The sequence below is a fragment of the Netta rufina genome (genome assembly GCF_964035555.1).
Source record: "Netta rufina genome assembly, chromosome: 1".
In the NCBI taxonomy this organism is placed as follows: Eukaryota; Metazoa; Chordata; class Aves; order Anseriformes; family Anatidae; genus Netta; species Netta rufina.
In genome coordinates this window covers 64,296,189-64,308,352 of record NC_140123.1, presented here as the reverse complement: position 1 = coordinate 64,308,352, position 12,164 = coordinate 64,296,189, and positions in this window count along the sequence as shown.

Below are 12,164 nucleotides of genomic sequence, written 5' to 3'. Positions count from 1 at the left end.
CTATTTCTCTCAATCTTTATGGAGAGAAGTACAGCCATTCACATGAGAAAAAGTAACAAGGATGCAAAAGGCTTAAAGATTAATAACAATAAAAAATGAGTTAAAAAGCTTGTAAGAGAAATCTCTCTAAGCAAGCTTCATTTTGGTCTGCTCCAGCAATTTTTTTTTTAAACTAGCTATTAAAATATAAAATGCCTTGTGAAATATTTTCATTGTCTCCTCACAGCCCCTTTCTGAATTTGTGCCAGCAAGGCTATTAGCAGTGATTGAAGGTGAGACAGCCAAGATGAAATTCTCCAGAGAACAAGACGAGAGACACCTTTCTGCCCTCAGCCTATCAACTATAATGAATGATAGGCGCAGTGCATGACAGGGACTGAAATAGGAGACTGTGACAAAGACGGGCTCAGGAGTACTTCAGAATAATTCATTCAGTTGCATTTGGCAGCAGCAGGTCATAATATTTTTGTGTAGCTACGCTGTCAGAGCAAAAAATAAAATACAGAATGGCATTTGCATGCTGATCCTGTTTCCATCAAAAAGAAAGGAATACTGAGTTAAACAGATGCTTAAGTTAAATTCTCCCTTCTGCTTTTCTCTGTCCATAAGCACAAAGGGCAGCGTGAGACAGCTGCATGAAGCTGAGGAAGGAGCAAGGCCTAACTAGCAATGTATTGATTACAACTGTTTCTTTTCCTTTCTCCCTCACATGATAGGCCACACTACAATAACTCAAGGCTCTACTCGTTGGCTAAGGTTGGAGTCTTTAACTGTCTTCCTGTTGAAAGAAGAGTTGGAAACACAGCACCACCCTTAGAGAGTAAAGGGAACAGAGGAGAACTCAGAGATCAAATCCCAAAGTGAAAATCAGACTCCTGGAAGCAAACTTGCCATGCCATCTATGATCCCACAGCTGTTACCTCACCTTACAGACAGCGATTCTCCATCCACACTTCACCTGCTGAAATCATAGACCGCGGGAACCCAATGCCTCCATGCCCACGTAGGCTCACAGGTGCAGTGACTTGTCACAGCTGGGCAAGGCACTGCTGATGCAGATGCATAACTCCAGCCTGAATTTGGGAAACCCACATAAAATGGTTGGCAGTGGATTTCTGCAAGGTGCTGCTAAAAGGGGTAGTGGAAGCAGACAGTATCAGCAGATCCCAAATAATTGAGATAAACTCATGGACAATGGGTCCAGAAATGAACCCTAAAAGCAGGGTTACCCTCTAACATCCCTACTACAGCCATTCTGTATGGCCAGGAGTCTGAAGAGTGGGGACTGGGGGAGATCAGGCTCCCAGCTCAAGCTCTGGGATGTCTCTGATAGATTTGGGTTAACAAAAACACATTAAAATGCCTATTTTGTGATGCATAGTGCAGATGTTATACAAATTCCCTCCAGTTTAATCCCAGAAATGAGAACATTCATCTAGGATATGGAAAAAAGAAATTATTTTATACAGTGACATTACCAGGTTCAAGCTTTCATTCCCCACTCCCCTTGCTCATCACAACCCTAGAAGCCATTCCAGAAGACAGATGACTTTATCTGCTGTTCCTTTAAAAACGTAAGAGTGAAATGAAGCAAACACTAGAGTTAAACAGAGCACTTGCCCTACTCTGAGTCTTGTTTGGGTACACCTTCATATTATAATCAAGAGTTTTTATATGAGAGGAATAAAATGGTTTTGCAGCAGGACTGGCACACCCTCTATTTAGTGAGTGCTTTCCTTATAGATGGAAGATGTGGCATTGAATTCCCACCAGAGAGGAGAGGATATTGAACTTCTGTCCATCACGTCACAGATGACTGTACCGGACACTGAGCTTACCACCAGGGAGGAGGAAAGACACTTCCTCTGGTGGCATCATAAAGCCATGACCCCTTGCTCTCTTTAGAATAAAAATGAACACAGGCACTTACTTTCAGCAGTTTTGTCCAAGGAGTCCCCAGAGAAGAAGGGCACTTTTCTCAGGCAGAGGACAGGCTGTCTCAGCAGGTTTTTGTCGGTCTCTTCTGCATTGCTCCCCTTTCTCTGTACAGAGGTCATCACCATTCAGACTGAGTTCTGGTGGCCATTTTAGGAACTCAGCATCTAATGTTCTCCAGTAACGTGGCCTTCAGTCCAACCTCTTGATAGCAACAGCGAACAGCAAATCCCGCCTTCATTCCAGTAATACACTGACTAGGAAGATTTGCAGCTTCCTTGCTTTGTTCTAGGCAAAAGGATAAATTATGGTGAACTGCCCTGCAGAGAAGTGCTTGGGGATACTGGTGGATGAAAAGCTCTACATGAAACAGCAATGTGCACTTGTAGTCCAGAAAGCCAACCGTATCCTGGGCTGCATCAAAAGCAGCATGGCCAACAGGTCAAGAGAGGTGATTCTCCCTCTCTGCTCTGCTCTCTTGAGACCCCAGACAGTTAGCTTGGAAAATGTACAGCTGACAGCCTTTCTACACTGATGCAGGGATGTTATGAGGGGTTTGACTCGTGGTTTTGACATGGGTGGTTAAAGTTCAGTATGTGTTTTCCCCATACTAAAAAGAATGAACGAGAAAAAATGACTGGTCACCAGATATTATGTGATGAGTATTTGAACTTTACAAGGCTTCTGCAAACCACAAACACTTTGGGTTCATTCATTAGCAACACAGAAAATAGGCATTAGACTTGTGAGTTACCAGATATTTGACACTTTAGACAAATTTGAAAAGGGATTTTGGAGCCTTATGCTTCAAACTAAACATTATGTAGGATACACAACTAGGCCAGCCTTCTTTAAAATGATTTAAAGACAACGTAATCCAAAAATGTAATATTGAGAAACTGTGATGAGCAAAAGCATATGTTTGGGTTTGGATCAATGCATTATTCATCCCAGGTACTTGTTGGGTCTATATCTGTTCTCTGTTCTGAAAACTGTGAAGAGCTGCAACAAGATAATTAGCAAAGTGACAAATATTCAGAGTTAATCTAACAATTTTCTGTTTTTAAAGTGATTGATTAGGAGCCAATTCCAAAATGGATAGATGTCTGAGGGTAAACTAATATTGCTCTATAGAATAGGAAACATGTCCCCCTATCCCTGTACTAACAGTTCCCCCTGATGATTCATAGTCATTCATACTAACCAAGTAGTTTGGCTGATACAAGCTGACATCTTGTATCATCCTATAAAAAGGGGAAAAGACCTTGCCCCACTGGAGACAGCAGCAAAATTTGTGTTGTCTCCATATGGTTTTCCAGTAAAGGAGTAAGAAATAATAAGATATCAAAATAAGTGGGGTACAAATACTCCTAATGTAAAACTGGTTAGGTGAGTGCAGTGAAGATGGATTACATAGCCTGATCTCAAAATATGTGGGAGTCATTGTGTGGCAATAATAATAAGTTTATTTATTTATTTATTTATTTATTTATTTATTTACCTAGCATTTCTCACACATGACAGAAGCCAAGTTAAATCTGAATAGTGCTAGCATGTAACAACTAGAAATTTGCCCAGAGTATGTACTGTGTAGAAGTGGTAGACTCAATTTAATTCCCCTGGCTGAGGCAGGGCTTGGCGTCATGTGCAGCTGTGTGCAAGAGGAAGCATACAAACCATCCCAGACTGAAAGAAACTTCCAGGGATGCTGCAATTCATAAGTCATCGAAACAAAACAACCACCATTTTTTATCTCAGAGACAAATATTTACTTTCCAAAAGACAGTTATTTATATCTTATAAGGAATTACTAATTCAGCTCTTCTGTGATTCCAACTAGAGCAGAGGATTTAGGTAACTCCCTGCCTACCACCTTTCAGAAGTAGATAAACTTCTGACTCCTTACATGTCTGGAAGTGAATATAAGGCTCTCCTGGGATGTGCTAGCTTCCATGCAGTCTGAAACCCAGCCTGGTTTGGTGGAAAGTAAAAGCAGAAAACAACAGTACTGCCCAGAAGGTTAGGCTTTTTTATATTTTTAATGAAATTGTGAACATAGAAAATAGCAGAAATAAAATGGCCACAATCTCATAAAGAAAAAGAAAGCTTAATAGCTCCACATTATTTCACACCTGATTACTATTATCATACAGTAAACAAATAGGGTATACAAAATATCACAGCTGCATTTTATGAAGTTGGAATCTAATGCCTTTCAAATTAAGTTTGCCTTTGAATCAAATCGTATGTTTTAAGCAAACCTACTAATTTTACATGATTCTGCTTTCAAACTCGAGTTCAGCACAGATTCCCTCACAACAGGGATATGTGCTTTACTTGAAAAGGTCACTCTGAACCTTCTTATCAACCTTGTTTGAACACATTTTCAAAACCAGAAAAGTCTCTGCCATGGCTGGGAGCAGGTGGCACAGGCTGCCTAGGTGATCATGGCTCCAGTTTGAGCAGCAAATGTGGGTAGAACAGGGATATGTGGAAATGCTTGGTAAATATTTACATCTGTAACCACTACTGCTCTTTCTAACCTAGCTTAATTCCTTCACACAGACAATATTTCCCTTGAAAAAATGAAGAACCCTTTCTGAAACTGGAAGAGTTCCCCATCCCTCTTCCTACAAGAAGTTATATCAATTCCAGAGGGGAGTGTTTGCACAGCAGGGAACTACTTAATGCAAAGAAGAAAGGCAAATCTTATCCTGAACAAGATCAAAACAGATGCTTCCAAGCACACGTGTGCATCACTGAGTGTAGTGAGATAGGTCAGTCTCTATGACTGGCTACACAAAGTGCCCAGCCAAGTTAGTTCACCTGGAGCCAGGCTGCAGGTACAGCTCAGTTTAAGGTGCAACCACTTCAGTGTAGGCCTTTGCATATAAATTTATTCATATAAGAGAGGATTTGAAGCTGCTATTTGAGTCAGTGGAGACCTGGGGCTTGATTCAGTGGCCCAAGCACTGAATCCCATCTCTTTTGCAAAGCCTTGCCATTAAGATCTACCTGCAGACTAGTAAATAGAGCAGGCACAGGACTGGCCAGAGACCCACCCCCCTCCAGGGTAGCAGCTGGAGGCCAGGTGGATAACTAGGGCATCACACCTATGCTTAGGCACCTGAGCCATGCCCCTGGCTCAAAGGTAAATAATTACAGGTCTGTATCTAATTTGGGGTGTTTAACTCCAGAGCTGATTAAGACTGACTAAAACCTACCCAGGATATTTCTGCACTGGAGGTACACTCCATCTATTCCTCCTACTGTGTTCATATGAGATACAGGAAATTAAAAGCAAAACTATTTCTGTGTCCACAGGTACTGACTTCTGTGTGTATCGTGTGACACATCTCCAACTGACTCTGTTCTAGCCTTCAAAGGTATACTGACTTTGGGCAGAGGAAAAAAACAGCCTTAATTCAAGAAACCTAAAAATAAAGATGGGTCTTCTACGTATACATCACATTTTTTTCTCCAGAAGATACATTAGCAAGGTACCCACAACTTGTACATAAGCTACTCATCTTCTGATAAGAGCACCCTTTTATTTTTCAATGTCTGGCATTTAAAAATATTTGACCAGTCTAACAGTTTTCCCATAGAATACAAAGCCTTTCAATATACAGAACCAAAATAACTATCTCATTTTGCGTATTGATTCCTTTCAGAAAGCTTTGAGGCCTGCAGGGAGCTTGCATAAGAAATTCTGATTAATGTATTTTGTCACTCTCCTCTCAGAGGCAAAACAGCATAAATAAAATAAATAGCAAAGTAGTCTCTCTCCAGTGCATGATACAGAGGCAAAAATAGTATAAATCATCTTTAAGATGTCCATGGGGAAAGTGCTTTCAGAGCTGTGTTTGCTTATCAGTTTACAAATGAAAGTGTAATCTTTGCATGTCAAAGGTAACAAGCAGGACGTTGGAATGGTTTATTAAAAGCCATGATTAGCTTGCCTCAGTGCTGAACACTAACCTGTTTCTTGCAAATCTGTTGAACGAAGGCTCAGCTGTTTCATTTCAAGCCTAAACGAACTGTACCTGAACACAGCATTATTAACTCCTCCATTTACACTCAATACATTTCTGGTTTGTTGTTGTGAGAGTCAGAGGGGCAGAGTCAACATCCCTTATCTTAGCTTGCCCAGATGCCTTTTGCACATAAACTGAACTCTGAATTTTCTCAGTGTCTAATACTTGGGTTAGAGACAATTACATTATATGAAGTCTTCTTTCCTAAATTACTCCTGTGCAGTCTCAACCTTAGCTGCATGCCGATATGATTTGTATCCTGTAAACTGTCAGAGGACTGATGTTTTATTGTGGATGTGATGACTACAATGAACGTGTGACTCATTACCACATCTTTTATTGATGGGGTTGGGGGTTACACTGCAGGACATCAGCAGAGGAAGAAAGATGATTTGCAAATTAAACTCTGTGCAAAGAATAGCATCTTGCGGGAGGCTAGGGCCATGAATTAGTTGCCTCTCTAGGGGGTTGTTTTTCTACAATCATGTTCTCAATGGTTTAGCATTTTGCAGTCTCCAGTCTGATTTTCTTTCTTAGTCACAGTCAATTCTCTTTCTCTTTGCCCAGCCATGTTCTCATTGCTGTGTGCCAAAATGAACCTGCTTAAATACAAAACACACAGTGGTAGGCTGTTCGCTGTTCATCTGTCCTTGAGAACCCTCTCACATGCAGTCAGTGCAGAAGCAAATCATGACTCGAGTTCCTCTTCTCCAAACACCTTGCTATTCTGATCTTGTTACCTATTTTGTTTTTCTTCCCCAGCTTTCTAAACTGAAGCAACATCCAGACAGTAACTCTGGCCAAACTCTCCTCTAACATGTATTACTTTCACTCTCTTTATAAATAAACAAACCCACAGTTTGATGAAGACCAAGGACTTGACAGACTTCATTTATTTTTTGTGAAGTAACAAGATTTTTCCCAGGTCCCAGTAAAGCTGTTCACCCTTAATTTTCCACACAGCAATAGAGCAATGAATGAACAGGGCCGTTTAGTTAACGTTGGCAACCAACAATTACTTCAGGTGAGGCTTCATGCCGAATCCCTAAGGGAATAAAGGGCTGCAGGTAGTTTTGAACTATTAATGTTCCCTGACAATCCTGAGTAGATGCAGGGACTGTGGGATACCTAGAGTCATTCAGAGGAGTTGCAGTTCTGGGGGTTGGCTAAAAAGAGTTATTCTGGAGAGTTTTTGTCTCGAGCTGTTTCAGCAGTGTGAGAGAGACAGAAAGGGAATCGGAGGGGACTGAGGGTGGAACAGAAAAACTAGTGGCTGCATTTCTAAAAAAATAAAAAAGTACGTTTATTGACCTGGGGCAGGGGGAAGGGAGGGGGACGGGAGTAATTGGAAGGTATTACGAGTTTCCCCCCAGAAAGAAGGGTGAGGAAAGGGAGTTAACCAGGACAGCAGGGAAGGCAGCTTTCTAACAGACACAATAACATCATATGCAACAATCTTATCATCATCTACAGCTATAACAGAACAAACGATCTTATCCAGGTGCCAGGAAGACCCAAAGGAATGTACCACTGAAGACCACTGCAGTTTCCCTTATTTTTGCTTTTTCTATTACCTCCTATTTAGTTTCCTCTTTTATTGACATACTAAAGATCCAAATCAGGTTTAAGTTAGCAAAGTTTGCACATCTTTCACGAAGTGATGGATAGGTCGTTAGGGTAGGTAACCTCCTGGGGACAGTGGAGGAGATATGACAATAAAGACATCACACTGTAAATATTTTCTTCCTCCGTTAACTGTTCCTTTCATCCTGACAAGTTTTGCAGTCAATGACTTCCATTTGCTCTTTACCATAATAAGCATGTTCTTGCTTTCTCTCTTCCAACCTAGGATTAAGAAATATGAGCTAAAATATTAGTTTTGTTATTATATGTTAAATATGTAGATTTGCACATCTCCATATTTTGAATCCAACAAAGAACTATCAAATATTTAACATGTGGCTCCGGCACAAGTAATTTATCACTTCAGAAGTTATTCATCTGTTAAAGAAATAAAAGTATTTTTGCTCACAGTCACTGTAGCTATAATTCTTTCTTAAAAAAAATACAAATAAAAGCAAGGCTTGTGCTGGATTCAACTACATTTGTTCTGAACAACCATTGACAATGCTTAAGGGAAAGGTAATACAGAACTTGTGGCAAACTAGCCTGGACTGAAACTGAAAGATAACATGAAGCTACTTAATGCTCGTGACCATTTAAATTAGAAAGAAAATATTAAATTTCAGTATGATGGGTATTCTGAGAACAGACAAAGATTTGGAGATCTAATATGCAAAAGAGCTCCTGTAGGGCAAAAGTTAATTGTCAGAACTCTTTGGTGTCACCTTATACACTACAGCTTTGGAAAGATCAGACAAAACTAGACATTATCTAAGAAGAAATCTTCTTTCAGTTACAGAAAATAATCCATCAGGTACCATCTTTCTGTCACTTTAATTTGAATAAATTACATGAGTTTAAACCAAACACACTGCCCTTAGTTTTACCCGGTGCTCGCAAAGCAATAAGCAATCTGTCTGGCTCCATCTCTTTCTTCCTCACAACTGTGATAAAGCTCTTTAAAAATGGAAATATTTATTTTTTTGTATATTTCTTCACTGTTTGATTATTTGATCTTTTGGTTATTGATACACCACAAATTCTTATTAACATACTTTTTAAACGTTTTGAGCAACATTACATAACTGATCATTAATTGTGTAAGTGTAGCATAGATTAATTCATAAGCACTTTGCCAGTATATATTAACATCCAGAAAACATCACAAACTGCTTTAACTAAATAATAAGCAGACTGAATATCTCCAGTAACTGAGTTGCTCATAGCATGCAGAGAACTCCAAATGTTACATGTAAACAGCAGTATGAGCAATTTTTATGCAGAGGCACTAAAAAAATAAAAATAAAAATAAATAAATATATATATATATATATATAAAAGGAAGAATGTGAAAAAGACATTATTCAACACCATCATTTTGGCTGTGGTTGAATGAGCTTGATTAGCTAACCACCTAGGTCCATTGCTAGTTTCAAGTATGTGCTAATATCACCATTAAGTCTTGTTCAATGAGTTGCTACAATTGGCTTGATTTTGGAACGATTTGCAGGGTACCTTTAGTAGCTATGGCTGAGTTAATAGCTCCTTGGAGTGCTGGCACAACAAGGCCTTACTTTCAGGAAAATGACTTATGACTATCTGTGACTTATGTCGAATTAAGAAAAGAAGGGGAAAATGTGGTTCTGCAGAATCTCTAAAACACTTCTTGCTGAAGCAGCTGTTCTACTAAAGACAATCTTCCTATCAGCTGAGGACATCTGGCAAATTAAACATCTGGTTCAGAAACACACTGGGAGACCACTGAAACCTGACCATTCTATAAATGACATGCAACCTTCTATTTTTTTCTGATGCTGCCAATGTACCTCTTCACAAAGCATTTTAAAGAACTATTTTTTAACCTACTGTGTGGTTTTACTGCTGTTAGCTTCCACAAACACTGCACAAAGAAATAATGAAGCCATTACACTCACTTTCCCAGCCTTTGTCCTTTGATGAGCTAGGGGAGGGAAATGAGAAAAAAGATTTATCTCCCACAGGCAGCAAGCATACCTAAAGAGTGTGCTTGTATTCCTCCAACAAGAACAATGCATTCTCAATTTTAATGATAGTACTTCTTATGTTCCCTGTTATTTTCACAATTATTATAGATTTCAATACTTAGAGCAATGTAGCTATGAATCCTTACCAGTGTACAAAACACATGTGTGAGAAAATTTTAATTATTCCACAGCTTCCATTGCTGAGTGGCATCACATTGAGCCATGTTTTATGCATCAACCACAAGCCTGACAAATAAAATAAAATAAAATAAAATAAAATAAAATAAAATAAAATAAAATAAAATAAAATAAAATAAAATAAAATAAAATAAAATAGCCTGTATGTCAGTCATTTGCTGTATAAATAGTAGCTCTGGGGCAGACTTTGGCCTGGGACAAAAACAAGAGCATCTTTATGGACGTCAATGTGAACTGTGTAGCAGAAAGCTGCTGTAAACGTGTATTCAGAAACAAGCACTTTCTGCCACAGAGGATACAACTTTTCTTGCCAGACGAGAAATGTTTTATGGAATAAATGCTGTGATTGTTACGGTTAGTAATCTTTATACCTACATTCATCTCACCTTGTACCCTACATTCTCATATGGCTACAGACACTTGGGTTTCTTCCTCCTGTGAATGGGCCTAAGGACTTTTGTAGCAAAGGTTTCATTTCAAAAAAAAACCTCCCTTTTGGTATTATCATCACAAGTTATTTTATTAAACCCTCTACAACTGGTCAAACGACAAATATGGACTTATTATATTTTGTGATGAAACACTGAGAAATGCAGCAGAGAGAGAATACACCTTCTCTAACATTATGGGTGAGGATGGATCACTGATCTGAGGGTGCAGCTAAGTAAAGAGGTTCATTGCTCCAAAGCACAGAAGAAATGTGTCCTCAGCAAAGCTCCATCCTGCTTGTCTCCCAAACCTTTCTAACAGCATAATTTTATTTAGATTTCTGCTCTCCTATGTGTGCAAAACTCCCACACCTTTGTAATCACCCCTGCCATTCTTATTTAGTTGTACAGGCAAAGACTGAGGAAGACAGACATGATATGTGCTTTTGATGCATCTTCATACCAAATAACTGCATCAAAGGAGTAAGACGACAGGGCAGGCAGGATGTGTGAAAGAGTTACTTTGATCCTGTGCTGTAGCTGTGTGCATATACTGTACAAGCCGCAATCTATTGATTAGAAACTACGGGAAGAATTGACATTTAAGTATGAAAACAAATGTTTTTATGTGAGTTTTCATATTCACCACTCAGGATATACCTAGGACAAAAATAATAATAATAATAATAATAATAATAATAATGTCTAATTACTAACTGCAAAACTATGTTTGTGCATCTTATCTAAGTTAATAGCAGCCACATCTGGACATTTAAGAATAAAATTTGGTCCACAATAAGGATGAGAACCTGTGGAGAAGTTATGTTTACCATATCACAGATTATACAACAGGGTTAAAAACAGCAAACCTCATCAATAATTCAGCCTCCAAGCAGATTCGATTCTTCATCAGAAAGCTTCAGCAGGAAAAATCAAATCCATACTCTTTATTCTGGCATTCAACAGTATATACTGCCTTATTAGAAATGGCAACAGGAAATCACAGAATCACAGAATCACAGAATCACAGAATTTCTAGGTTGGAAGAGACCTCAAGATCATCGAGTCCAACCTCTGACCTAACGCTAGCAGTCCCCACTACACCATATCCCTAAGCTCTACATCTAAACGTCTTTTAAAGACTTCCAGGGATGGTGATTCCACCACTTCCCTGGGCAGCCTGTTCCAATGCCTCACAACCCTTTCAGTAAAGAAGTTCTTCCTAACATCTAACCTAAAACTCTCCTGGCTCAACTTAAGCCCATTCCCCCTCGTCCTGTCACCAGACACGTGGGAGAACAGACCAACCCCCACCTCGCTACAGCCTCCCTTGAGGTACCTATAGAGAGCGATAAGGTCGCCCCTGAGCCTCCTCTTCTCCAGGCTGAACAAGCCCAGCTCCCTCAGCCGCTCCTCGTAGGCCCCTCACCAGCTTCGTCGCCCTTCTCTGCACCCGCTCAAGCACCTCGATGTCCTTCTTGTAGTGAGGGGCAAAGTGTTTCTCCTCTTTCATCTTACTCTCATGAATGTGTTTTTCATAAGGAATAAACTGGAAAAGTCACCAGCTGGTAACAAATTTCTGGGCATTAGTACTGACAAGGGCTGGATTTAAACCACAAATATCCCTAATCCCTTCAGTTCCAACATCATTTGCAACAATCCCCACACCATATCCAAGAGTATGGAGCACTCTTGGTTCTAATATTTAGCTTGCATATTTTCTGGAGATGCTCTTCTATTGGTACTGTGAATGGTCTGACCCAGCAGGTTCTGGTAACAAAGTTGTGAAGTCCTTCAGCCTGCTGATGAAAAAAAACTCCCTTACCAGCACTTTTTAGAGTATATCAGTCAAGTAACTGGTAAATTGCTAAAAGAGATAGCAGTTGTATAGCCATTAGCTGTTGGTTTATCCAGTGTAGGGATACACAGTGCTATGCATG